Below are 26,254 nucleotides of genomic sequence, written 5' to 3'. Positions count from 1 at the left end.
AGGGCGCCGCCATCTTTGATCATCCCCGGCCCGGCTCACTTCACTCCCGGTTCGCCGATCGTCACTTCCGGTTCGCCGATCGTCACTTCCGGTTCGCCGATCTTCGCTTCCGGTCCGTTGCCGATCGTCACTTCCGGTCCGTCGCCGATCGTCGCTTCCGGGTCCGCCCCGCCACCGAATTGCATCACTTCCGGTCCACCGCCGATCGTCACTTCCGGTCCTGCGCACTGGACCGAAATGCTGCAAACAAAGGAGATGCAGCCACCAACAGCAACCTGGCCTCCAGCAGCAGCCTACGACGCCTGGGCGCTGCCACCTTCTCCCACAGGCCGCTCCCCGGATCCGGCTCCCTTCTCCAACAGCTCCACCATCGCATCCATCGTCCTCGACCAGGACCGACCGCATCAGCTCGCCAGATCCACCATGGAGGTTCAGGTAAACTGTTTCACTGTCACCTGCCTCTTCGACAGCGGCAGCACGGAGAGCTTCCTCCACCCGGACACCGTGCGCCACTGCTCCCTCAAGGTACTACCCACGCGCAGGCATATTTTCATGGCCTCCAACTCCCAGTCGGCCGAGGTTTTGGGCTACTGCGTCGTCACCCTCTCAGTGAACGGCGTGGTGTTCCAGGATTTCAAATTCATGGTCCTCCCTCACCTCTGCGCCCCCGCGCTCCTCGGCCTGGACTTCCAATGCCACCTGCGCAGCCTCACCTTGCATTTTAACGGCCCCCTCCCCCCCCTCTCGGTCTCCAACCCCCAGTTCTTCCCTGATTCCTCCCCGGATCCCACCTGTGGTCTCTCCACGCTCAGGATCCCCCCCCCTTCACTGTTTGCTAATCTCACCCCCGACTGCAAGCCCGTGGCTACTAAAAGTCGGCGTTACAGTTTCGGGGACCGCCAATTCATTCGAGCGGAGATTAAGCGCCTTCTCTCGGAAAATATCATTGCTCCCAGCACCAGCCCCTGGCGAGCCCAAGTGGTGGTAGTCAAGTCTGGTGAGAAACACCGCATGGTCATCGACTACAGTCAGACCATCAACCGGTACACGCTGCTTGATGCGTATCCCCTGCCCCGCATATCTGACATGGTCAACCAGATTGCACAGTACCGGGTATTCTCCACCATAGACTTGAAATCCGCCTACCACCAGCTCCCTATCCGCCCGGAGGACCGTAACTTCACGGCCTTCGAGGCGGACGGCCGCCTCTACCACTTCCTTAGGGTACCCTTTGGCGTCACCAATGGAGTCTCGGTCTTCCAACGGCAGATGGACCGAATGGTGGACCAGAACAGACTGCGGGCTACCTTCCCGTATCTGGACAACGTCACCATCTGCGGCCACAACCAGCAGGACCATGACGTCAACCTCACGAAATTCCTCCAAACTGCCAAACGCCTCAACCTCACGTACAACGAGGCAAAATGTGTGTTCAGCACCACCCGCCTCGCCATACTCGGCTACGTGGTGGAGAACGGTGTCCTCAGCCCCGATCCCGACCGTCTGCGCCCCCTTCTCGAACTCCCTATTCCCACCTGCCCCAAAGAACTGAGGCGATGTCTCGGACTCTTTGCCTACTATGCCCAATGGGTGCCCGAGTACGCTGACAAGGCCCGACCCCTCCTCCGTTCCCCCTCATTCCCCCTCCCGCCCGAGGCCTGCCAGGCCTTCCACCTCCTGAAAACTACTATCGCCAGAGCCGCCATGCATGCGGTAGACGAGTCTGCACCATTCCAAGTCGAGAGCGATGCCTCCGACTTTGCCCTGGGTGCCACCCTCAACCAGGCGGGCAGGCCCATCGCCTTCTTTTCCCGCACACTCCAAGGCCCCGAGATCAGCCACTCCTCTGTTGAGAAGGAGGCACAAGCCATAGTGGAAGCCGTCCGGCACTGGAGGCACTACCTGGCCGGAAAACCATTTACCCTCGTTACTGACCAACGATCAGTTGCGTTCATGTTCGACAACAAACAACGAGGTAAAATCAAAAATGATAAGATATTACGGTGGAGGATCGAACTCTCCACCTACAATTATACTATCTTATACCGGCCAGGTAAGCTCAATGATCCTCCTGATGCCCTGTCCCGTAGTACTTGTGCCAACGCACAGGATGACCGGCTGCGGGCACTACATAATGACCTCTGTCACCCGGGCGTCAGGCGGCTCTACCACTACATCAAGGGCCACAACCTACCCTTCTCAGTCGAGGAGGTCAAGGCCATGACTAGGGACTGCCAAGTCTGTGCGGAGTGCAAGCCGCAATTCTACAAACCAGACAAGGCGCACCTAATCAAGGCCACCCGCCCCTTTGAACGTCTCAGCATTGACTTCAAAGGGCCCCTCCCCACCCACAACCGCAACACGTACTTCCTCAACGTCATCGACGAGTACTCGCGGTTCCCCTTCGCCATTCCCTGCCCTGACACGACCTCCGCCACCGTCATCAAAGCGTTGCACGACCTCTTCATGCTGTTCGGTTATCCCAATTACGTTCACAGTGACCGGGGCTCCTCCTTCATGAGCGAGGAGCTGCGTCGGTACCTGCTCGCCAGGGGCGTTGCCTCGAGCAGGACGACCAGCTACAACCCCCGGGGGAACGGACAGGTGGAGAGGGAGAACGCGACTGTTTGGAAGGCCGTGCTGCTAGCCCTCAAGTCCAAAGGCCTACCAGTCTCCCGTTGGCAGGAGGCCCTCCCGTCCGCACTCCACTCCATCCGGTCTCTTTTGTGTACTGCAACGAATGCTACCCCTCATGAGCGGATGTTTCTCTTCTCCAGGAGATCAGCATCCGTTACATCGCTTCCGTCCTGGCTCCTGTCCCCGGGAGACGTCCTGCTCCGCAAGCACGTGCGGACCTCTAAGGCGGAGCCCCTGGTGGAGAGAGTCCGTCTCCTCCACGCCAACCCACAGTACGCGTACATAGCGTACCCCGACGGGCGTGAGGAGACCGTCTCCATCAAGGACCTGGCCCCCTCTGGGGCCCCTGCCGCCCTCGCCCCGCAACCTCCACCCCACTCCCTCTCTGCTCCCGTCAATCCCTCGGCCTGTTACTACTCCGTGCCAGCCGCTGTCATCCCGCAGTTTCGCCTCGAGCCAGCCGAAGCGGTGGGGGAAGTCATGCCGCCTCGCGAACCAGCACCACCGACCGCACGGATACCGCCGGACACTACCTCAGCGCCGCAGCTCCGACGTTCAAAGAGACCGACCAAACCCATCGTTCGTCTCGACCTTTGACGACACGGAACCTCCTGATGGACTCTGTTCACTGCTCCAAATTTTCACCCCGGACTTCCTTCTAAACAAGGGGTGAATGTGGTGATACACCACTGTACCTCCCTACCATTGTACATAGTATATAATAGTTGTGCGTAACGTGGCCCTGTAATACTGTGTATTGTACTGTAACTCTGCAGAGGTTCGGTCACTGGTAGGTAACCCGACCTGGCCACGGAGAGCTCCGCCTTAGCCACTCCCCCGGGAGTCAGTATAAGAACCTCTTCTGGGACAGCCCCCATTCTGTCTGGGGTCGTCTGTGTCGGGTAAGCCTCCCTTGTAGTATATTAAAGCCTGAGTTAAAGTCTCACATGTCTTTGTGGTTCTTGACGCTTAGCGCATCACTCTGTCTCATCGAGCAGCCTATCCCTCATCGAGAAACCTGCTCATCGAGCAGCCTATCCCTCATCGAGCAACCTCTGCCTCATCGAGCCGCCTCTGCCTCATCGAGCCGCCTCTGCCTCATCGAGCAGCCTATCCCTCATCGAGCAACCTCTGCCTCATCGAGCCGCCTCTTTCTCATCGAGCAGCCTATCCCTCATCGAGCAACCTCTGCCTCATCGAGCAACCTCTGCCTCATCGAGCAGCCTCTGCCTCATCGAGCAGCCTCTCCCTCATCAAGCAACCTCTGCCTCATCATGCAGTCTCTGTCTCATCGAGCAGCCTATCCCTCATCGAGCATCCTCTGCCTCATCGAGCAGCCTATCCCTCATCGAGCAACTTCTGCCTCATCGAGCAACCTCTGCCTCATCGAGCAGCCTCTGACTCATCGAGCAGCCTCTGCCTCATCGAGCAGCCTCTGACTCATCGAGCAGCCTCTGCCTCATCGAGCAGCCTCTGACTCATCGAGCAGCCTCTGCCTCATCGAGCAGCCTCTGCCTCATCGAGCAGCCTATCCCTCATCGAGCAGCCTATTACTCATCGAGCAGCCTATCACTCATCGAGCAGCCTCTGACTCATCGAGCAGCCTATCCCTCATCGAGCAGCCTCTGCCTCATCGAGCAGCCTCTGCCTCATCGAGCAGCCTCTGCCTCATCGAGCAGCCTCTGACTCATCGAGCAACCTCTGCCTCATCGAGCAGCCTATCCCTCATCGAGCAACCTTTGCCTCATCGAGCAGCCTCTGCCTCATCGAGCAGCCTCTGACTCATCGAGCAGCCTCTGACTCATCGAGCAGCTTCTGCCTCATCGAGCAGCCTATCCCTCATCGAGCAACCTCTGCCTCATCGAGTAGCCTATCCCTCATCGAGCAACCTCTGCCTCATCGAGCAGCCTCTGCCTCATCGAGCAGCCTCTGCCTCATCGAGCAGCCTATCCCTCATCGAGCAACCTCTGCCTCATCGAGCAACCTCTGCCTCATCGAGCCGCCTCTTCCTCATCGAGCAGCCTATCCCTCATCGAGCAACCTCTGCCTCATCGAGCAACCTCTGCCTCATCGAGCAGCCTCTGCCTCATCGAGCATCCTCTCCCTCATCAAGCAACCTCTCCCTCATCAAGCAGTCTCTGTCTCATCGAGCAGCCTATCCCTCATTGAACAGCCTATCCCTCATCGAGCAGCCTCTGCCTCATCGAGCAGCCTCTCCCTCATCGAGCAGCCTATCCCTCATCGAGCAGCCTATCACACATCGAGCAGCCTCTGCCTCATCGAGCAGCCTCTCCCTCATCGAGCAGCCTATCCCTCATCGAGCAGCCTCTGCCTCATCGAGCAGCCTATCCCTCATCGAGCCATCTCTGCCTCACCGAGCAGCCTCTGCCTCATTGAGCAGCCTATCCCTCATCGAGCAGCCTCTGACTCATCGAGCAGCCTCTGCCTCATCGAGCAGCCTATCCCTCATCGAGCAGCCTATCCCTCATCGAGCAGCCTCTGACTCATCGAGCAGCCTCTGACTCATCGAGCAGCCTCTGACTCATTGAGCAACCTCTGCCTCATCGAGCAGCCTCTGCCTCATCGAGCAGCCTCTGACTCATCGAGCAGCCTCTGCCTCATCGAGCAGCCTATCCCTCATCGAGCAGCCTCTGACTCATCGAGCAACGTCTGCCTCATCGAGCCGCCTCTGCCTCATTGAGCAACCTATCCCTCATCGAGCAACCTCTGCCTCATCGAGCAACCTCTGCCTCATCAAGCAGTCTGTCTCATCGAGCTGCCTATCCCTCATCGAGCAGCCTCTGCCTCATCGAGCAGTCTCTGCCTCATTGAGCAGCCTCTCCCTCATCAAGCAGCCTATCCCTCATTAAGCAGCCTATCCCTCATCGAGCAGCCTATCCCTCATCGAGCAACCTCTGCCTCATCGAGCAGTTTCTGCCTCATCGAGCAGCCAATCCCTCATCGAGCAGCCTCTGCCTCATCGAGCAGCCTCTGCCTCATCGAGCAGCCTCTGCCTCATCGAGCAGCCTCTCCCTCATCGAGCAGCCTATCCCTCATCAAACAGCCTATCCCTCATCGAGCAGCCTGTCTCTCATCGAGCAGCCTCTGACTCATCGAGCAGCCTATCCCTCATCGAGCAGTCTCTGCCTCGTCGAGCAGTCTCTGCCTCATCGAGCAGCCTCTGCCTCATCGAGCAGCCTCTGCCTCATCGAGCAACCTCTGCCTCATCGAGCAGCCTATCCCGCATCGAGCAGCCTATCCCTCATCGAGCAGCCTATCACACATCGAGCAGCCTCTGCCTCATCGAGCAGCCTCTCCCTCATCGAGCAGCCTATCCCTCATCGAGCAGCCTCTGCCTCATCGAGCAGCCTATCCCTCATCGAGCCACCTCTGCCTCACCGAGCAGCCTCTGCCTCATCGAGCAGCCTATCCCTCATCGAGCAGCCTCTGACTCATCGAGCAGCCTCTGCCTCATCGAGCAGCCTCTCCCTCATCGAGCTGCCTATCCCTCATCAAACAGCCTCTGACTCATCGAGCAGCCTATCCCTCATCGACCAGCCTCTGCCTCATCAAGCAACCTCTGACTCATCGAGCAGCCTCTGACTCATTGAGCAACCTCTGCCTCATCGAGCAGCCTCTGCCTCATCGAGCAGCCTATCCCTCATCGAGCAGCCTCTGACTCATCGAGCAACCTCTGCCTCATCGAGCAGCCTATCCCTCATCGAGCAGCCTATCCCTCATCGAGCAACCTCTGCCTCATCGAGCAGTTTCTGCCTCATCGAGCAGCCAATCCCTCATCGAGCAGCCTCTGCCTCACCGAGCAACCTCTGTCTCATCGAGCAGCCTATCCCTCATCGAGCAGCCTCTGCCTCATCGAGCAGCCTAACCCTCATCGAGCAACTTCTGCCTCATCGAGCAACCTCTGCCTCATCAAGCAACCTCTGCCTCATCGAGCAGCCTCTGCCTCATCGAGCAGCCTCTGACTGATCGAGCAACCTGTGCCTCATCGAGCAGCCTCTGCCTCATCGAGCAGCCTCTGTCTCATCAAGCAGCCTCTGCCTCATCGAGCAGCCTCTGTCTCATCGAGCAGCCTATCCCTCATCGAGAAACCTGCTCATCGAGCAGCCTATCCCTCATCGAGCAACCTCTGCCTCATCGAGCCGCCTCTGCCTCATCGAGCCGCCTCTGCCTCATCGAGCAGCCTATCCCTCATCGAGCAACCTCTGCCTCATCGAGCCGCCTCTTTTTCATCGAGCAGCCTATCCCTCATCGACCAACCTCTGCCTCATCGAACAACCTCTGCCTCATCGAGCAGCCTCTGCCTCATCGAGCAGCCTCTCCCTCATCAAGCAACCTCTGCCTCATCATGCAGTCTCTGTCTCATCGAGCAGCCTCTGCCTCATCGAGCAGCCTATCCCTCATCGAGCAACTTCTGCCTCATCGAGCAACCTCTGCCTCATCGAGCAGCCTCTGACTCATCGAGCAGCCTCTGCCTCATCGAGCAGCCTCTGACTCATCGAGCAGCCTCTGCCTCATCGAGCAGCCTACCCCTCATCGAGCAGCCTATCCCTCATCGAACAGCCTCTGCCTCATCGGGCAGCCTATCCCTCATCGAGCAGCCTATTACTCATCGAGCAGCCTATCACTCATCGAGCAGCCTCTGACTCATCGAGCAGCCTATCCCTCATCGAGCAGCCTCTGCCTCATCGAGCAGCCTCTGCCTCATCGAGCAGCCTCTGCCTCATCGAGCAGCCTCTGACTCATCGAGCAACCTCTGCCTCATCGAGCAGCCTATCCCTCATTGAGCAGCCTATCCCTCATCGAGCAACCTTTGCCTCATCGAGCAGCCTTTGCCTCATCGAGCAGCCTCTGCCTCATCGAGCAGCCTCTGACTCATCGAGCAGCTTCTGCCTCATCGAGCAGCCTATCCCTCATCGAGCAACCTCTGCCTCATCGAGTAGCCTATCCCTCATCGAGCAACCTCTGCCTCATCGAGCAACCTCTGCCTCATCGAGCAACCTCTGCCTCATCGAGCCGCCTCTTCCTCATCGAGCAGCCTATCCCTCATCGAGCAACCTCTGCCTCATCGAGCAACCTCTGCCTCATCGAGCAGCCTCTGCCTCATCGAGCATCCTCTCCCTCATCAAGCAACCTCTCCCTCATCAAGCAGTCTCTGTCTCATCGAGCAGCCTATCCCTCATCGAACCGCCTATCCCTCATCGAGCAGCCTCTGCCTCATCGAGCAGCCTCTCCCTCATCGAGCAGCCTATCCCTCATCGAGCAGCCTATCACACATCGAGCAGCCTCTGCCTCATCGAGCAGCCTCTCCCTCATCGAGCAGCCTATCCCTCATCGAGCAGCCTCTGCCTCATCGAGCAGCCTATCCCTCATCGAGCCATCTCTGCCTCACCGAGCAGCCTCTGCCTCATTGAGCAGCCTATCCCTCATCGAGCAGCCTCTGACTCATCGAGCAGCCTCTGCCTCATCGAGCAGCCTATCCCTCATCGAGCAGCCTCTGCCTCATCGAGCAGCCTCTCCCTCATCGAGCTGCCTATCCCTCATCAAACAGCCTCTGACTCATCGAGCAGCCTATCCCTCATCGAGCAGCCTCTGCCTCATCAAGTAACCTCTGACTCATCGAGCAGCCTCTGACTCATTGAGCAACCTCTGCCTCATCGAGCAGCCTCTGCCTCATCGAGCAGCCTCTGACTCATCGAGCAGCCTCTGCCTCATCGAGCAGCCTATCCCTCATCGAGCAGCCTCTGACTCATCGAGCAACCTCTGCCTCATCGAGCAGCCTATCCCTCATCGACCAGCCTCTGCCTCATCGAGCAGCCTATCCCTCATCGAGCAACCTCTGCCTCATCGAGCAACGTCTGCCTCATCGAGCCGCCTCTGCCTCATTGAGCAACCTATCCCTCATCGAGCAACCTCTGCCTCATCGAGCAACATTTGCCTCATCGAGCAGCCTCTGCCTCATCAAGCAGTCTGTCTCATCGAGCTGCCTATCCCTCATCGAGCAGCCTCTGCCTCATCGAGCAGTCTCTGCCTCATTGAGCAGCCTCTCCCTCATCAAGCAGCCTATCCCTCATTAAGCAGCCTATCCCTCATCGAGCAGCCTATCCCTCATCGAGCAACCTCTGCCTCATCGAGCAGTTTCTGCCTCATCGAGCAGCCAATCCCTCATCGAGCAGCCTCTGCCTCATCGAGCAGCCTCTGCCTCATCGAGCAGCCTCTCCCTCATCGAGCAGCCTATCCCTCATCAAACAGCCTATCCCTCATCGAGCAGCCTGTCTCTCATCGAGCAGCCTCTGACTCATCGAGCAGCCTATCCCTCATCGAGCAGTCTCTGCCTCGTCGAGCAGTCTCTGCCTCATCGAGCAGCCTCTGCCTCATCGAGCAGCCTCTGCCTCATCGAGCAACCTCTGCCTCATCGAGCAGCCTATCCCGCATCGAGCAGCCTATCCCTCATCGAGCAGCCTATCACACATCGAGCAGCCTCTGCCTCATCGAGCAGCCTCTCCCTCATCGAGCAGCCTATCCCTCATCGAGCAGCCTCTGCCTCATCGAGCAGCCTATCCCTCATCGAGCCACCTCTGCCTCACCGAGCAGCCTCTGCCTCATCGAACAGCCTATCCCTCATCGAGCAGCCTCTGACTCACCGAGCAGCCTCTGCCTCATCGAGCAGCCTCTCCCTCATCGAGCTGCCTATCCCTCATCAAACAGCCTCTGACTCATCGAGCAGCCTATCCCTCATCGACCAGCCTCTGCCTCATCAAGCAACCTCTGACTCATCGAGCAGCCTCTGACTCATTGAGCAACCTCTGCCTCATCGAGCAGCCTCTGCCTCATCGAGCAGCCTATCCCTCATCGAGCAGCCTCTGACTCATCGAGCAACCTCTGCCTCATCGAGCAGCCTATCCCTCATTGACCAGCCTCTGCCTCATCGAGCAGCCTATCCCTCATCGAGCAACCTCTGCCTCATCGAGCAACGTCTGCCTCATCGAGCCGCCTCTGCTTCATCGAGCAACCTATCCCTCATCGAGCAACCTCTGCCTCATCGAGCAACCTTTGCCTCATCGAGCAGCCTCTGCCTCATCAAGCAGTCTGTCTCATCGAGCTGCCTATCCCTCATCGAGCAGCCTCTGCCTCATCGAGCAGTCTCTGCCTCATTGAGCAGCCTCTCCCTCATCAAGCAGCCTATCCCTCATCAAGCAGCCTATCCCTCATCGAGCAGCCTATCCCTCATCGAGCAACCTCTGCCTCATCGAGCAGTTTCTGCCTCATCGAGCAGCCAATCCCTCATCGAGCAGCCTCTGCCTCATCGAGCAGCCTCTGCCTCATCGAGCAGCCTCTCCCTCATCGAGCAGCCTATCCCTCATCAAACAGCCTATCCCTCATCGAGCAGCCTATCTCTCATCGAGCAGCCTCTGACTAATCGAGCAGCCTATCCCTCATCGAGCAGTCTCTGCCTCATCGAGCAGTCTCTGCCTCATCGAGCAGCCTCTGCCTCATCGAGCAGCCTCTGCCTCATCGAGCAACCTCTGCCTCATCGAGCAGCCTATCCCTCATCGAGCAGCCTATCCCTCATCGAGCAGCCTATCACACATCGAGCAGCCTCTGCCTCATCGAGCAGCCTCTCCCTCATCGAGCAGCCTATCCCTCATCGAGCAGCCTCTGTCTCATCGAGCAGCCTATCCCTCATCGAGCCACCTCTGCCTCACCGAGCAGCCTCTGCCTCATCGAGCAGCCTATCCCTCATCGAGCAGCCTCTGACTCATCGAGCAGCCTCTGCCTCATCGAGCAGCCTATCCCTCATCGAGCAGCCTCTGCCTCATCGAGCAGCCTCTCCCTCATCGAGCTGCCTATCCCTCATCAAACAGCCTCTGACTCATCGAGCAGCCTATCCCTCATCGAGCAGCCTCTGCCTCATCAAGCAACCTCTGACTCATCGAGCAGCCTCTGACTCATTGAGCAACCTCTGCCTCATCGAGCAGCCTCTGCCTCATCGAGCAGCCTATCCCTCATCGAGCAGCCTCTGACTCATCGAGCAACCTCTGCCTCATCGAGCAGCCTATCCCTCATCGACCAGCCTCTGCCTCATCGAGCAGCCTATCCCTCATCGAGCAATCTCTGCCTCATCGAGCAACGTCTGCCTCATCGAGCCGCCTCTGCCTCATCGAGCAACCTATCCCTCATCGAGCAACCTCTGCCTCATCGAGCAACCTTTGCCTCATCGAGCAGCCTCTGCCTCATCAAGCAGTCTGTCTCATCGAGCTGCCTATCCCTCATCGAGCAGCCTCTGCCTCATCGAGCAGTCTCTGCCTCATTGAGCAGCCTCTCCCTCATCAAGCAGCCTATCCCTCATCAAGCAGCCTATCCCTCATCAAGCAGCCTATCCCTCATCGAGCAGCCTATCCCTCATCGAGCAACCTCTGCCTCATCGAGCAGTTTCTGCCTCATCGAGCAGCCAATCCCTCATCGAGCAGCCTCTGCCTCATCGAGCAACCTCTGTCTCATCGAGCAGCCTATCCCTCATCGAGCAGCCTCTGCCTCATCGAGCAGCCTATCCCTCATCGAGCAACTTCTGCCTCATCGAGCAACCTCTGCCTCATCGAGCAACCTCTGCCTCATCGAGCAGCCTCTGCCTCATCGAGCAGCCTCTGACTGATCGAGCAACCTCTGCCTCATCGAGCAGCCTCTGCCTCATCGAGCAGCCTCTGTCTCATCAAGCAGCCTCTGCCTCATCGAGCAGCCTCTGTCTCATCGAGCAGCCTATCCCTCATCGAGAAACCTGCTCATCGAGCAGCCTATCCCTCATCGAGCAACCTCTGCCTCATCGAGCCGCCTCTGCCTCATCGAGCCGCCTCTGCCTCATCGAGCAGCCTATCCCTCATCGAGCAACCTCTGCCTCATCGAGCCGCCTCTTTCTCATCGAGCAGCCTATCCCTCATCGAGCAACCTCTGCCTCATCGAGCAACCTCTGCCTCATCGAGCAGCCTCTGCCTCATCGAGCAGCCTCTCCCTCATCAAGCAACCTCTGCCTCATCATGCAGTCTCTGTCTCATCGAGCAGCCTATCCCTCATCGAGCATCCTCTGCCTCATCGAGCAGCCTATCCCTCATCGAGCAACTTCTGCCTCATCGAGCAACCTCTGCCTCATCGAGCAGCCTCTGACTCATCGAGCAGCCTCTGCCTCATCGAGCAGCCTCTGACTCATCGAGCAGCCTCTGCCTCATCGAGCAGCCTCTGACTCATCGAGCAGCCTCTGCCTCATCGAGCAGCCTCTGCCTCATCGAGCAGCCTATCCCTCATCGAGCAGCCTATTACTCATCGAGCAGCCTATCACTCATCGAGCAGCCTCTGACTCATCGAGCAGCCTATCCCTCATCGAGCAGCCTCTGCCTCATCGAGCAGCCTCTGCCTCATCGAGCAGCCTCTGCCTCATCGAGCAGCCTCTGACTCATCGAGCAACCTCTGCCTCATCGAGCAGCCTATCCCTCATCGAGCAACCTTTGCCTCATCGAGCAGCCTCTGCCTCATCGAGCAGCCTCTGACTCATCGAGCAGCCTCTGACTCATCGAGCAGCTTCTGCCTCATCGAGCAGCCTATCCCTCATCGAGCAACCTCTGCCTCATCGAGTAGCCTATCCCTCATCGAGCAACCTCTGCCTCATCGAGCAGCCTCTGCCTCATCGAGCAGCCTCTGCCTCATCGAGCAGCCTATCCCTCATCGAGCAACCTCTGCCTCATCGAGCAACCTCTGCCTCATCGAGCCGCCTCTTCCTCATCGAGCAGCCTATCCCTCATCGAGCAACCTCTGCCTCATCGAGCAACCTCTGCCTCATCGAGCAGCCTCTGCCTCATCGAGCATCCTCTCCCTCATCAAGCAACCTCTCCCTCATCAAGCAGTCTCTGTCTCATCGAGCAGCCTATCCCTCATTGAACAGCCTATCCCTCATCGAGCAGCCTCTGCCTCATCGAGCAGCCTCTCCCTCATCGAGCAGCCTATCCCTCATCGAGCAGCCTATCACACATCGAGCAGCCTCTGCCTCATCGAGCAGCCTCTCCCTCATCGAGCAGCCTATCCCTCATCGAGCAGCCTCTGCCTCATCGAGCAGCCTATCCCTCATCGAGCCATCTCTGCCTCACCGAGCAGCCTCTGCCTCATTGAGCAGCCTATCCCTCATCGAGCAGCCTCTGACTCATCGAGCAGCCTCTGCCTCATCGAGCAGCCTATCCCTCATCGAGCAGCCTATCCCTCATCGAGCAGCCTCTGACTCATCGAGCAGCCTCTGACTCATCGAGCAGCCTCTGACTCATTGAGCAACCTCTGCCTCATCGAGCAGCCTCTGCCTCATCGAGCAGCCTCTGACTCATCGAGCAGCCTCTGCCTCATCGAGCAGCCTATCCCTCATCGAGCAGCCTCTGACTCATCGAGCAACGTCTGCCTCATCGAGCCGCCTCTGCCTCATTGAGCAACCTATCCCTCATCGAGCAACCTCTGCCTCATCGAGCAACCTCTGCCTCATCAAGCAGTCTGTCTCATCGAGCTGCCTATCCCTCATCGAGCAGCCTCTGCCTCATCGAGCAGTCTCTGCCTCATTGAGCAGCCTCTCCCTCATCAAGCAGCCTATCCCTCATTAAGCAGCCTATCCCTCATCGAGCAGCCTATCCCTCATCGAGCAACCTCTGCCTCATCGAGCAGTTTCTGCCTCATCGAGCAGCCAATCCCTCATCGAGCAGCCTCTGCCTCATCGAGCAGCCTCTGCCTCATCGAGCAGCCTCTGCCTCATCGAGCAGCCTCTCCCTCATCGAGCAGCCTATCCCTCATCAAACAGCCTATCCCTCATCGAGCAGCCTGTCTACATAGAACATAGAACATAGAACAATACAGCGCAGTACAGGCCCTTCGGCCCACGATGTTGCACCGAAACAAAAGCCATCTAACCTACACTATGCCATTATCATCCATATGTTTATCCAATAAACTTTTAAATGCCCTCAATGTTGGCGAGTTCACTACTGTAGCAGGTAGGGCATTCCACGGCCTCACTACTCTTTGTGTAAAGAACCTACCTCTGACCTCTGTCCTATATCTATTACCCCTCAGTTTAAAGTTATGTCCCCTCGTGCCAGCCATATCCATCCGCGGGAGAAGGCTCTCACTGTCCACCCTATCCAACCCCCTGATCATTTTGTATGCCTCTATTAAGTCTCCTCTTAACCTTCTTCTCTCCAACGAAAACAACCTCAAGTCCATCAGCCTTTCCTCATAAGATTTTCCCTCCATACCAGGCAACATCCTGGTAAATCTCCTCTGCACCCGCTCCAAAGCCTCCACGTCCTTCCTATAATGCGGTGACCAGAACTGTACGCAATACTCCAAATGCGGCCGGACCAGAGTTCTGTACAGCTGCAACATGACCTCCCGACTCCGGAACTCAATCCCTCTACCAATAAAGGCCAACACTCCATAGGCCTTCTTCACAACCCTATCAACCTGGGTGGCAACTTTCAGGGATCTATGTACATGGACACCTAGATCCCTCTGCTCAGCCACACTTTCAAGAACTTTACCATTAGCCAAATATTCCGCATTCCTGTTATTCCTTCCAAAGTGAATCACCTCACACTTCTCTACATTAAACTCCATTTGCCACCTCTCAGCCCAGCTCTGCAGCTTATCTATATCCCTCTGTAACCTGCTACATCCTTCCACACTATCGACAACACCACCGACTTTAGTATCATCTGCAAATTTACTCACCCACCCTTCTGTGCCTTCCTCTAGGTCATTGATAAAAATGACAAACAGCAACGGCCCCAGAACAGATCCTTGTGGTACTCCACTTGTGACTGTACTCCATTCTGAACATTTCCCATCAACCACCACCCTCTGTCTTCTTTCAGCTAGCCAATTTCTGATCCACATCTCTAAATCACCCTTAATCCCCAGCCTCCGTATTTTTTGCAATAGCCTACCGTGGGGAACCTTATCAAACGCTTTGCTGAAATCCATATACACCACATCAACTGCTCTACCCTCGTCTACCTGTTCAGTCACCTTCTCAAAGAACTCAATAAGGTTTGTGAGGCATGACCTACCCTTCACAAAGCCATGCTGACTATCCCTGATCATATCATTCCTATCTAGATGATTATAAATCTTGTCCCTTATAATCCCCTCCAAGACTTTACCCACTACAGACGTGAAGCTCACCGGTCTATAGTTGCCGGGGTTGTCTCTGCTCCCCTTTTTGAACAAAGGGACCACATTTGCTGTCCTCCAGTCCTCTGGTACTATTCCTGTAGCCAATGATGACATAAAAATCAAAGCCAAAGGTCCAGCAATCTCTTCCCTGGCCTCCCATAGAATCCTAGGATAAATCCCATCAGGTCCCGGGGACTTATCTATTTTCAGCCTGTCCAGAATTGCCAACACCTCTTCCCTACGTACCTCAATGCCATCTATTCTATTAGCCTGGGGCTCAGCATTCTCCTCCACAACATTATCTTTTTCCTGAGTGAATACTGACGAAAAATATTCATTTAGTATCTCGCCTATCTCTTCAGACTCCACACACAATTTCCCATCCCTGTCCTTGACTGGTCCTACTCTTTCCCTAGTCATTCGCTTATTCCTGACATACCTATAGAAAGCTTTTGGGTTTTCCTTGATCCTTCCTGCCAAATACTTCTCATGTCCCCTCCTTGCTCGTCTTAGCTCTCTCTTTAGATCCTTCCTCGCTACCTTGTAACTATCCATCGCCCCAACCGAAACTTCACACTTCATCTTCACATAGGCCTCCTTCTTCCTCTTAACAAGAGATTCCACTTCCCTGGTAAACCACGGTTCCCTCACTCGACGCCTTCCTCCCTGTCTGACCGGTACATACTTATCAAGAACACGCAGTAGCTGATCCTTGAACAAGCCCCACTTATCCAGTGTGCCCAACACTTGCAGCCTACTCCTCCACCTTATGCCCCCCAAGTCACGTCTAATGGCATCATAATTGCCCTTCCCCCAGCTATAACTCTTGCCCTGCGGTGTATACTTATCCCTTTCCATCATTAACGTAAACGTCACCGAATTGTGGTCACTGTCCCCAAAGTGCTCTCCTACCTCCAAATCCAACACCTGGCCTGGTTCATTACCCAAAACCAAATCCAACGTGGCCTCGCCTCTTGTTGGCCTGTCAACATATTGTTTCAGGAAACCCTCCTGCACACACTGTACAAAAAACGACCCATCTATTGTACTCGAACTATATCTTTTCCAGTCAATATTTGGAAAGTTAAAGTCTCCCATAATAACTACCCTGTTACTTTCGCTCATATCCAGAATCATCTTCGCCATCCTTTCCTCTACATCCCTAGAACTATTAGGAGGCCTATAAAAAACTCCCAACAGGGTGACCTCTCCTTTCCTGTTTCTAACTTCAGCCAATACTACCTCGGAAGAAGAGTCCCCATCTAGCATCCTCTCCGCCACCGTAATACTGCTCTTGACTAGCAGCGCCACACCTCCCCCTCTTTTGCCTCCTTCTCTGAGCTTACTAAAACACCTAAACCCCGGAACCTGCAACATCCATTCCTGTCCCTGCTCTATCCATGTCTCCGAAATGGCCACAACATCGAAGTCCCAGGTACCAACCCACGCTGCCAGTTCCCCTACCTTGTTTCGTATACTCCTGGCATTGAAGTAGACACACTTCAAACCACCTACCTGAACGCTGGCCCCCTCCTGCGACGTCAAATCTGTGCTCCTGACCTCTATACTCTCATTCTCCCTTACCCTAAAACTACAATCCAGGTTCCCATGCCCCTGCTGCATTAGTTTAAACCCCCCCAAAGAGCACTAACTCTCTCATCGAGCAGCCTCTGACTCATCGAGCAGCCTATCCCTCATCGAGCAGTCTCTGCCTCGTCGAGCAGTCTCTGCCTCATCGAGCAGCCTCTGCCTCATCGAGCAGCCTCTGCCTCATCGAGCAACCTCTGCCTCATCGAGCAGCCTATCCCGCATCGAGCAGCCTATCCCTCATCGAGCAGCCTATCACACATCGAGCAGCCTCTGCCTCATCGAGCAGCCTCTCCCTCATCGAGCAGCCTATCCCTCATCGAGCAGCCTCTGCCTCATCGAGCAGCCTATCCCTCATCGAGCCACCTCTGCCTCACCGAGCAGCCTCTGCCTCATCGAGCAGCCTATCCCTCATCGAGCAGCCTCTGACTCATCGAGCAGCCTCTGCCTCATCGAGCAGCCTCTCCCTCATCGAGCTGCCTATCCCTCATCAAACAGCCTCTGACTCATCGAGCAGCCTATCCCTCATCGACCAGCCTCTGCCTCATCAAGCAACCTCTGACTCATCGAGCAGCCTCTGACTCATTGAGCAACCTCTGCCTCATCGAGCAGCCTCTGCCTCATCGAGCAGCCTATCCCTCATCGAGCAGCCTCTGACTCATCGAGCAACCTCTGCCTCATCGAGCAGCCTATCCCTCATCGACCAGCCTCTGCCTCATCGAGCAGCCTATCCCTCATCGAGCAACCTCTGCCTCATCGAGCAACGTCTGCCTCATCGAGCCGCCTCTGCTTCATCGAGCAACCTCTGCCTCATCGAGCAACCTCTGCCTCATCGAGCAACCTTTGCCTCATCGAGCAGCCTCTGCCTCATCAAGCAGTCTGTCTCATCGAGCTGCCTATCCCTCATCGAGCAGCCTCTGCCTCATCGAGCAGTCTCTGCCTCATTGAGCAGCCTCTCCCTCATCAAGCAGCCTATCCCTCATCAAACAGCCTATCCCTCATCGAGCAGCCTATCCCTCATCGAGCAACCTCTGCCTCATCGAGCAGTTTCTGCCTCATCGAGCAGCCAATCCCTCATCGAGCAGCCTCTGCCTCATCGAGCAGCCTCTGCCTCATCGAGCAGCCTCTCCCTCATCGAGCAGCCTATCCCTCATCAAACAGCCTATCCCTCATCGAGCAGCCTATCTCTCATCGAGCAGCCTCTGACTCATCGAGCAGCCTATCCCTCATCGAGCAGTCTCTGCCTCATCGAGCAGTCTCTGCCTCATCGAGCAGCCTCTGCCTCATCGAGCAGCCTCTGCCTCATCGAGCAACCTCTGCCTCATCGAGCAGCCTATCCCTCATCGAGCAGCCTATCCCTCATCGAGCAGCCTATCCCTCATCGAGCAACCTCTGCCTCATCGAGCAGCCTCTGCCTCATCGAGCAGCCTCTGCCTCATCGAGCAGCCTCTGACTCATCGAGCAGCCTCTGCCTCATCGAGCAGCCTATCCCTCATCGAGCAGCCTATCCCTCATCAAACAGCCTCTGCCTCATCGAGCAGCCTATCCCTCATCGAGCAGCCTATCCCTCATCGACCTGCCTCTGCCTCACCGAGCAGCCTCTGCCTCATCGAGCAGCCTCTGCCTCATCGAGCAGCCTCTGCCTCATCGAGCAGCCTCTGACTCATCGAGCAACCTCTGCCTCATCGAGCAGCCTATCCCTCATCGAGCAGCCTATCCCTCATCGAGCAACCTCTGCCTCATCGAGCAGCCTCTGCCCTCATCGAGCAGCCTCTGATTGATCGAGCAGCCTCTGACTCATCGAGCAGCCTCTGCCTCATCGAGCAGCCTATCCCTCATCGTGCAACCTCTGCCTCATCGAGCAGCCTATCCCTCATCGAGCAACCACTGCCTCATCGAGCAGCCTCTGCCTCATCGAGCAGCCTCTGCCTCATCGAGCAGCCTCTGCCTCATCGAGCAGCCTATCCCTCATCGAGCAACCTCTGCCTCATCGAGCAACCTCTGCCTCATCGAGCCGCCTCTGCCTCATCGAGCAGCCTCTGCCTCATCGAGCAGCCTATCCCTCATCAGGCAACCTCTGCCTCATCAAGCAGTCTCTGTCTCATCGAGCAGCCTATCCCTCATCGAGCAGCCTATCCCTCATCCAACAGCCTCTGACTCATCGAGCAGCCTATCCCTCATCGAGCAGCCTCTGCCTCATCGAGCAACCTCTGACTCATCGAGCAACCTCTGCCTCATCGAGCAGCCTATCCCTCATCGAGCAGCCTATCCCTCATCGAGCAACCTCTGCCTCATCGAGCAGCCTCTGCCTCATCGAGCAGCCTCTGACTCATCGAGCAGCCTCTGCCTCATCGAGCAGCCTATCCCTCATCGAGCAGCCTATCCCTCATCGAGCAGCCTATCCCTCATCGAGCAGCCTATCCCTCATCGAGCTGCCTCTGACTCATCGAGCAGCCTCTCCCTCATCGAGCAGCCTGACCCTAATCAAGCAGCCTCATTGAGCAACCTATCCCTCATCAAGCAGCCACTACCTCATCGAGCAGCCTGTCCCTCATCCCTTGCTCATTTCTTGGAGCAAGTTATCCGATTAAAACCCAAGAAGTCAGAACCAAAACCATTCCTTGTTCAATATGCCAAACCATTCCACTAGCTCAGCAACAGCCAGTCAATATCATCCCTTTAGAAATAATAATCTTTATTAGTGTCACAAGTAGGTTTACATTAACACTGCAATGAAGTTACTGCGAAAATCCCCCAGTTGCCATATTCCGGCGCCTGTTCAGGTACACTGGGGGAGAATTCAGAATGTCCAATTCACCTAACAGCACGTCTTTCAGGACTTGTGCGAGGAAACCCATGCAGACACGGGGAGAACATGCAGACTCCAGTCAGACACTGACCCAAGCAAGGAATCGAACCCGGTTCCCTGACGCTGTGTAGCAGCAATACTAACCACTGTGCTACCATGCTTTGAAGATCCTTCAAATAACTCAGGTCTGGTGGTCCTTTTTTCAGCTGAATGTTCAGGAACAACTCGGGAGGGTGATGGACTACTCTTCACTTGCCTGGATGAGTTCAGCTCCAACAACACTCAAGAACAACACCATCCAGGACAGAGCAGCCCGCTTGATTGCTACCCCTTCCACAAACTTCTTCCACTATCAATGCACAATGGTAGCCGTGTGTACCACCTACAAGATGCAACTCATCAAGGTTTCTGAGGCAGCACCTTCCAAACCCACCACCACTACCATCGAGAAGGACAAGAGCAGCAGATATATGGGAACCCCACCACCTGGAGGTTCCCCTCCAAGTCACTGACTTGGAAATATATCGGCCATTCCTTTACTGTCGCTGTGGCAAAATCCTGGATCTCTTTTCCCAGCACTAGATGGACTGCAATGGCTGGAGGTTCATCACCACCTCGCTGACATCCCAGGAAAGGACAAATAAAAGACAGGTTTGGAGAGATGACAAGTGAATTCTGCCAGTTATGCTAAAATATAACCTTGCTCTGCAGCTTTGATTAGATGTAGATAAAGACGTTTGTATATAATAAGAAAAGAAACTGAACATGAAACTGAGCAGAGCACCATAGACCCATAAGATTAACATTAGTGGGAGGAAAATTAATAGAATCCTTACTGAAGGAGAAAATATAACATCTAGAAAAATATATAAATAATAATGAGATGATAAATAATCAACATGGATTTCAAAGGAGAAAGCCTCGCTTGACCAACTATGGAATATTTTTGAAAACATAACGAGGGTAGACCAGGAAATAATAACTGATATTTATCTAGATTTTCATAAGGCGTTCAATAATGTGCCCCATAATGCCCACAATTCTCTGTTTGGGAGACTAAGGCTGCAGCGGACTTAAAACAAGCTGGAATTCACCCCACTATTCACCGACACTTTGCCGTTTTTATTTTGGCCTCGTGTAGGAACGGCTCCTCGCAGATCAGGGCGCAATTTTGACTGGCAACACCAATTTCTGCACCCCCCCCTACCCTCCCACACCTGGGGCGGGATTCTCCGACTCCTCGCCGGGTCGGAGAATCACCGGGGGTCGGCGTGAATCCCGCCCCCGCCGTCCTCCCAATTCTCCGGGCCCAAAATAATTGGCCCGCGTGAGCCTCGGAGAATGGTGGGGTCCGGCGCGACTCAATGGGTTCCGGAGCCACCCGAATTCTCCGGCCCGTGCTGGGCCGAAGTCTCGCCCGTTTCATAGATTATCATAGAATTTACAGTGCAGAAGGAGGCCATTCGGCCCATCGAGTCTGCACCGGCTCTTGGAAAGAGCACCCTACCCAAAGTCAACACCTCCACCCTATCCCCATAACCCAGTAACCTCACCCAACACTAAGGGCAATTTTGGACACTAAGGGCAATTTATCATGGCCAATCCACCTAACCTGCACATCTTTGGATTGTGGGAGGAAACCGGAGCACCCGGAGGAAACCCACACACACACGGGGAGGACGTGCAGACTCCGCACAGACAGTGACCCAAGCCGGAATCGAACCTGGGACCCTGGAGCTGTGAAGCAATTGTGCTATCCACAAGGCTACCGTTCTTTGCCAGTCCCGCCGGCGTAAATTGGAGTAGGTCCCTTACTGGCGGGACCTGGTGGCGCGGGCAGCCTCTGGGGTTCTTGGGGGGGCCGGGGGGGGATCTGGCCCCAGGAGGTGCCCCCACGGTGGCCTAGCCCACGATTGGGGCCCACCGATCCGCGGGCGGCCTGTGCCGTGGGGGCACTCTATCCTTCCGCACCGGAGGCTGTACCGATCTGCCATTCCCGGTGCGGAAGTGAAGCCCTTTGCGCATGCGCAGGGATGACGCCTGCACACTCTGGGGCTCCCGCGAATGTGCCAATTCGCACCGGCCGGCGGAGGCCCTTCGGCGCCGGTTGGTGTGGCGCCAAGCCCCTTTCCCGCCGGCTGGCAGGGCACAAACCACTCCGGGGCGGGCCCAGCCTCTGTAGGTGCAGAGGATTCTGCACCTTTGGGGCGGCCCGACGCCGGAGTAGTTCACGCCACTCCGTCCCGCCGGGAACCCCCGTCCCACTGGGTCGGGGAGAATCCCACCCCTGTTCTCCACATCGCTTTACGCCATCTTTTATCAGAAATATATCTATCTCCCTCTTGAAACCATTTAATGATTCTGACTCCACCGCACTATGGGGCAGCAAATTCCACATATTCACCACACTCTGCGAGAAGTACCTCCTCCTCATCTCAGTTTTAAATCTACCGCCTCTCAACCTCTACCTGTGACCTCTTGTTCTATATTGCCACACAAGGGGGAACATTTGGTCTATGTTTATTTTATCAATCCTTTTTAGTATTTTATACACCTCAATCATCTCCCCTCTCATCCTTCTAAACTCCAGTGAGTCTAATCCCAAATTGTTCAATCTCTCCTCATACGTCAACCCTTTCATCCCTGGAATCAATCTGGTGAACCTCCACCAATGCCACCACATCGTTCCTCAAATAAGAAAACCAAAACTGTACACAATACTCCAGATGTGGTCTTGCCAACACTGTACAATTGCAACAACACTTCTCTACTTTTATACTCCAGTCCTTTTGCAACAAACACTAATGTTCCATTTGCCTTTTAATAATTTGCCTTTTGTACCTGCACACAAACGTTTTGCGATTCAGGGACAAAGACACTCTGATCCCTCTGCCCAGACGCATTTTGAATCTGCTTCCCATTTAGGTAATAATTTACATGACTACCTTTTCAGCCAAAATAGATAACCTCACACTTATCCGCGTTAAACTCCATCTGCCAAATTTTGGCTCAATCTCCGAGGCTATCTATATCTGCATGAGATGTAAAATCTGTGGGCTGGATTCTTCGCCTGTGCCTGCCACAAGATCGCCATTGACTCGAAGCGGACCATCTTAAGGTCCATTGACCTTGAGCAGGAATTTCTGTTCAACATGCGGATGCGGCCGAAGGATCCCGCCCTGCATCGCCTCTTCGCTGCCTGCATTCCCACCTATTTTAGTATCTTCCACAAATTTTGCTATTTACACACTGTCCCTACTTGTAGATCATTTATATACATGATAAACAGTTGAGGTCCGAGGACTGAACCCTGTGTCACCCCATTAGTTACAGTTCCCCAGCCAGAGAAGGATCCATTTAACCCGACCCTCTGCTTTGTCAGTCAGCTAATCCTCAATCCAATCTCGTAGTTTGTCTGCAAACCCCTGCGATCTCACCTTCTGGATCAATCTATTATGTGGCCGCGATGGAAAGCCTGGGACAGGATGTCCAAATCTTGGGGCGCACTGTGCTGCCGATGGCTGAGGCTCAGGACAGGGCAGCCTAGTCACAGGCAGCCATACGTAAGACCCACATGGACATTGCTGCAGCGCTCCAGAGCTTGGCCCAGTAACAAAGGGCCAAGGTTGAGGGCATCATGGGCATTGGCCTGGTGCTGACTGACCTTAGCCAGTCACAGAGGGGCATGTTGCAGTCTCAGAGGGGCATGTTGCACACTGTGGGAGTGACATTGCACAGTGCCAGAGGTACATGACTGAGGCAGTGAGGAGCATGATAGGGGCAGTGAGGGACATGTCTCACTCGCTGAGGGATGTGTCCAAGTCTCAGTGCTCCATGGTTGAAGGCATCGAGACGTTGGCTCAAACTAGAGTGGGTCTCCAGGACTGGCAGTGTCAGGTGACAGTGGAGTCTCCGGAACTCACTCCGGCCTCACCTCTGTTCCATGGAGTAGCCCGGGGCATGGATGGGGCAGGACACAGGAACTTGCCACATGGTGTCACCCTCAACGAGAGGTGGCAGGGAACGGGGACAGAAGTGTGAACCAGCCTTGTACGACAGCAGCCCGAGTGAGTGAGCCCGAACCGTTCATCATCTCCTGAAACCCACCCCAAGGATATATGGGCCCATGAGATGAGATGGATTGGCCAGCACACATGCAGGGATACTCAGGTGGGCAGTCGAATGTGATCCTAAAGGCAGGAGTCAAGACTTTGTCAAATGATAAGGATCACCAGAGCTCATTCCACAGCAAATTTCCATCAACCCACACTGTGTGACACACAGGTTGTGACAACCTGACCGGGGGCAGAATGGATGGGAACAGAGGCGCAGTGGACAGGCAGGGCTTGGAGACAGCTGGTGGTCTTGCAGAGTGGGCGAGCTGATAGTGTCACTGGTGAGGCTTAGGGCAGTGTGCCAGGGAGAGTGCCAAAGGCATTTGTCATCTGTTTGAGGTGAACTCTGTTGTTCCCCTGCTATGTGGCTGCTCTTCTGATGAGTGCTCTGAGTGGCAGCACCTCGTGGGTCACTGATTGAGCTTGGCCATGCCCATCCTGTTGATGGGTCAGCTGGGGTCTGAGGGTTTTCAGGAGGGTGGCCTGGGTGGGTTTCCAAATAACCAGAGGCTCTGTGAACATTTACAGCACGCAGTCAGCAGAGTGAACAGGTAGCACGAAAAGGGTTTGTTTAAAACACACACTGCAGAAATGGCGGCCTGAGCCAGGTCACCCCGATTCTGAGGGGACACCCTGAGCCCATGGCCTTTGTGCCAAGTTGCTCCTTCACTATCCACACCCCCAGCTCGGGCAGCCATCCCCCACCAGCAAACCCGACAATATTGCAGAGTTAAGAGTTCTCTTACCTTCTCACTCCCTCTCAACAACCAGGGATGGCACCCTTCTCAATACTTGCACCAATTCGCGCACGTGTGACCTCCACTGATGAGGGGCGAAGCAGAATGTGTCCAACACGCTAATGATATTAAAATCCATGCAAATTATGGTTTAGCATGGAGCTGCGAGCGCAGGGCAAAAATATCAATATTTTGGCCAGCGAGGGACCAGAGCATGGTGTCGTATTCAGCGCTCGACATCAACCTCGATTTTTCAATTTTACGCAATTCTCCGCCCTATCCCGATTCATGTTTCTGGCGTCGCTAAAAACAGAGAATCCAGGCCAAGAAGATTCATGAATAAGGTCAGGGAATGTATTGGATGAGGGGAGTAAGAAGGACTATCGATTGGGCCTTTTGGTGGCCGACCCTAGAAACTAAGGTAACTCATATTGGTACATTGCTTGATCGATTTTGAGAGACATAAATATGCCCCTGTCAGGTTTGACGAGATACACGCAGGTATTTGACAGAAATGATGGTAAGTGATATGCTTGATGGCGCTTAGTTATTTTGGTGAGAAATACAGAAATTCCTGTACACGATTCCTGTTCTGTCGCAGGCCGGGGAACCCGTCTCCCTGGCGCAGGCCAGAAAACCCGTCTCCCTGGCGCAGGCCAGAAAACCCGTCTCCCTGGCGCAGGCCAGAAAACCCGTCTCCCTGGCGCAGGCCGGGGAACCCGCCTCCCTGGCGCAGGCCGGGGAACCCATCTCCCTGGCGCAGGCCGGGGAACCCGCTTCCCTGGCGCAGGCCGGGGAACCCGCCTCCCTGGCGCAGGCCGGGGAACCCGCCTCCCTGGCGCAGGCCGGGGAACCTGTCTCCCTGGCGCAGGCCGGGGAACCCGTCTCCCTGGCGCAGGCCAGAAAACCCGTCTCCCTGGCGCAGGCCGGGGAACCAGTCTCCCTGGCGCAGGCCGGGGAACCCGTCTCCCTTACAATTAATGGTGGGTTTGACCATCATTATCCAATCCTCAGTGGAAGTTCTGCTGCTGGGGGGTCGGATATCTGCTAACATTGTACCTTTGTGTGCAAAAGAAATGAGTGAGAGACTGAATAATTGCAGGGCAATCAATCTGACCTTGGCAGTGAGGAAATTATTGAATTAATTTGAAGACAGGATTAACTGTCACTTAGAAAGGCCTGGATTGATGAGGACAGTCAGCTATTTGTTCAGAGAAGATATTGTATGACTAACTGGATTGAACTTCTTGCTGAAGCAACAAGGAAAATTAATGAGGGCAGTTGATGTTCCAGCAAGACTTTGAGAAGTTCTCACATGGCAGGCCGGTTGAAAAAGTAAAAACAAGATCCAGAAGAATGTAACAAACTGGGTACAATGTTGGCTGGAAATAGAGGGCAGTTGTTTTTGCTGTTTCCAGTGGGATTCCGTGGGGCTCATGTAGCCATCTGGGATGGCCACTTTCAGTATATAAAATGGACACTCGCAGAGCATACAGGGAAAAATGGAAAATGCAAAGCAACAAGCAGACACAGAGCCTGAATGTATATTTGGAAAACAGACTGCAGACGGAACCAAAACTCTTGGCCAATTTGCACATTGATGGCCCATCTCCGAGGAACAAAGGACTAGTGCTCAGGTAGCCGATACTGTCCCAGACATTCCGGCGCCACTACCCCAGCAAGAAGACACAAACAAAGCAAGTACACGCCCAGCCATCAAGGCACCCGCCCCTTTATTGGCTCAGATCGATGGCAGTGATTGAGAAGTGGCCCAATTAATTGGGACCAAATTTAAGGCCCACCTAAAAGTGCGCGAAGCCCTCCAAGTACAAGAAGGAACACTTGCCATGTGTTCCCTCTCTTGGAATTGGCTCTCAACCGGAGAGACTCTTCCACCTGCACCACCAGAAGCAAGTAAGTTCAAGTTGAACGCTCGCTACCAGACGGACGACCTTAGCTGTACTCCTGTTACCTCTTCAAACCCAACAGCCTCAGATCCGAACAACGGACATTGCTCCTCTGACCTAAGTGGGCCCCCGAAGTTAAGTATAGGTGTTAGTGATAGATATAGTTTAGCCTGTAGTGTTATTGTGCATGAGTAAATCATACTGTGTGTAAATAAAGTGTCATTGACTTTGAACTAACTCACTGGTGTA

This window comes from Scyliorhinus torazame, chromosome 8, assembly GCF_047496885.1.
Source record: "Scyliorhinus torazame isolate Kashiwa2021f chromosome 8, sScyTor2.1, whole genome shotgun sequence".
Lineage (NCBI taxonomy): Eukaryota > Metazoa > Chordata > Chondrichthyes > Carcharhiniformes > Scyliorhinidae > Scyliorhinus > Scyliorhinus torazame.
This window is presented reverse-complemented; position numbering follows the sequence as displayed.